We start from the raw sequence: 3,119 nt of genomic DNA on the forward strand, positions 1-3,119 counted from the left end.
GCTGGATTTTTAATTTTATAATTATTAAATTACATGGAGTTGTCCCAGGATCTGTATAAAACAGGGAATAATGAGGGCACTTGTGCCAATATTTGGTCCAAATTGCAYKCTGGATTTTTAATTTTTATATTAAATCTCTGACGTTTGGTAACATCTCTGGTGTTAGGTAAAATCCGTGATGCTTTGGTGAAGTTTTGTCCCATTTCCAGCACGAAGAGTTGGATTTATCAAAGGGCAGGACACAAAGTCAATCTGAAGGACAGGGAGTCACTCAGGACACTCCTGGCTTTGGGTGGGAAGGGCCATGGAATTATGGAGTCCTTGAGGTTGGAAAAGTCCTCTCAGATCACAGACACCCAGCACTGCCCAGGCCATCACTGACCATGTCCCCAAGTGCCACATCCCCTCAGCTTTGGGGTCTCTTCAGAAATAGGGACTCCACCCTTGTGCCAGGGCTGGAAAACCTTTTCCATTAAGAAATTATCCTCATTTCCAATCTGTCCCTCCCCTGGCACAGCTCGAGGCTGTTCCTCTTGTCCTGTCCCACGGGGAGCAGATCCCAACCCCAACCCCGCTGTGTCCCCTCCATCCCCGCAGGAGCGGCTTTTAGGATCCCCTATTCCCAAATTCCACCTCCTCACAAGGCAGAACCCCATTTAACCCCAGGGAGGCACAGCTGGAACAGCACAGCTGGAGCAGCACAGCCCAGGCTGGCACTGAGCCCACCCGAGCTCTTGTCCCATCTCCCGGAGTGGCGCTGGCACCTCCCGGCTCTGTGCAGACCCCTCAATCCCTGCAGGAGCAGCTTTTAGGATCCCCTATTCCCAAATTCTGCCTCTTCACAAGGCAGAACCCCATTCAACCCCAGGGAGCAGATTTGGATCAGCACAGCTGGAACAGCACAGCCCAGGCTGTGGCTGGGACTGAGCCCACCTGAGCTCCTGTCCCATCCCTGGGAGTGGCGCTGGCACCTCCCGGCTCTGTGCAGACCCCTCAATCCCTGCAGGAGCGGCTTTTAGGATCCCCTATTCCCAAATTTTGCCTCCTTGCAAGGCAGAACCCCATTTAACCCCAGGGAGCGGAGATGGAGCAGCACAGCTGGAGCAGCACAGCTGGAACAGCACAGCCCAGGCTGGCACCGAGCCTACCCGAGCTCCTGTCCCTTCCCGTCCTGTCCTCCGGGAGCGGCGCTGGCACCTCCCGGCTCTGTGCAGATCCCTCAATCCCTGCAGGAGCGGCTTTTAGGATCCCCTATTCCCAAATTCCGCCTCCTCACAAGGCAGAGCCCCATTTAACCCCAGGGAGCACAGCTGGAACAGCACAGCCCCGGGCTGGCACTGAGCCCACTCGAGCTCCTGTCCCATCCCCCAGGAGCGGCGCTGGCACCTCCCGGCTCTGTGCAGACCCCTCAATCCCTGCAGGAGCGGCTTTTAGGATCCCCTATTCCCAAATTCTGCCTCCTCACAAGGCAGAACCCCATTTAACCCCAGGGAGCACAGCTGGAACAGCACAGCCCAGGCTGGCACCGAGCCCACGTCCCATCCCATCCCCCAGGAGTGGCACTGGCACCTCCCAGTTCGGCACAGATGGGGACATGGACACGATTACCCACCCGCCAGTCACTGCTGGCCACTGGGCTCCTCTGCCAGGGGCCACCTCAGATCCCCCGTGTGCCACCCAAGGACAGCTGGCACCCCTCGGGGCTGCTCCCACAGCCACGTTTGCACACCYGGGTGAGCACGGCATCATCTGGGCTGGAAAAGACCTGCAGGGTCGAGTGCAGCCATCCCCCAGCACCGCCCCGTGTCCCCAAATGCCACATCCTCAGGGCTTTAAATCCCTCCAGGCATGGGGACAACACAACTGCCTCATCTCCCCAAATGCCACATCTACAGGAGTCTGAAATCCCTGCAGGGATGGGGATGCCACCACTTCAGGGATGGGGATGCCACCACTTCCCCGTGTCCCCAAATGTCACATCTGTGGGTTCTGAAATCCCTCCGGGGATGGGGACAACACAACCGCTCCGTGTCCCCAAGTGCCACATCCTCAGGGCTCTGAAATCCCTGCAGGGATGGGGATGACAAAATCGCCCCATGTCCCCAGGTGCCACATCCTCAGGGCTTTAAATCCCTGCAGGGATGGGGATGTCAGCACCACCCTGTGTCCCCAAATGCCACACCTGCAGGGTTCTGAAATCCCTCCGGGGATGGGGACAACACAACCGCTCCGTGTCCCCAAGTGCCACATCCTCAGGGCTTTAAATCTCTCCAAGCATGGGGATGCCACCACTACCCCGTGTCCCCAAGTGCCATGTCTGTGGGGCTCTGAAATCTTTCCAGGGAGGGCAATGCCACCACCACCCCGTGTCCCCAAGTGCCACATCCTCAGGGCTTTAAATCCCTGCAGGGATGGAGATGCCACCACCACCCCATGTCCCAAAATGCCACATCCTCAGGGCTCTGAAATCCCTGCAGGGATGGGGACAACACAGCTGCCCATGTCCCCAACTGCCACATCCTCAGGGGTTTAAATCCCTGCAGGAATGGGGAAGTCACCACTGCCCCATGTCCCCAAGTGCCACATCTGCAGGGCTCTGAAATCCCTGCATGGATGGGGACGAAACAATTTCCCCGTGTCCCCAAATGCCACATCCTCAGGGCTTTAAATCCCTGCAGGGATGGGGATGTCAGCACCACCCCTTGTCCCCAAGTGCCACATCCTCAGGGCTCTGAAATCCCTGCAGGGATGGCAATGCCACCACCACCCCTTGTCCCCAGGTGCCACATCCTCAGGGCTCTGAAATCCCTGAAGGGATGGAGATGACAAAACTGCCCCGTGTCCCGCAGGTGTCACATCTGTGGGGCTCTGAAATCTTTCCAGGGATGGAGATGCCACCACCACCCCGTGTCCCCAAGTGCCACATCCTCAGGGCTTTAAATCCCTGCAGAAATGGGGAAGTCACCACTGCCCCGTGCCCCCAAATGCCACACCTGTGGGACTTTAAATCCCTGCAGGGATGGCGATGCCACTACCACCCTGTGTCCCCAGGTGCCACATCCTCAGGGCTCTGAAATCCCGCAAGGATGGGGAAGTCACCACTGCGCTGTGTCCCCAAA

This window comes from Malurus melanocephalus, unplaced genomic scaffold, assembly GCF_030028575.1.
Source record: "Malurus melanocephalus ecotype Western Australia unplaced genomic scaffold, MMel_1.1 scaffold_1116, whole genome shotgun sequence".
In the NCBI taxonomy this organism is placed as follows: domain Eukaryota; kingdom Metazoa; phylum Chordata; class Aves; order Passeriformes; family Maluridae; genus Malurus; species Malurus melanocephalus.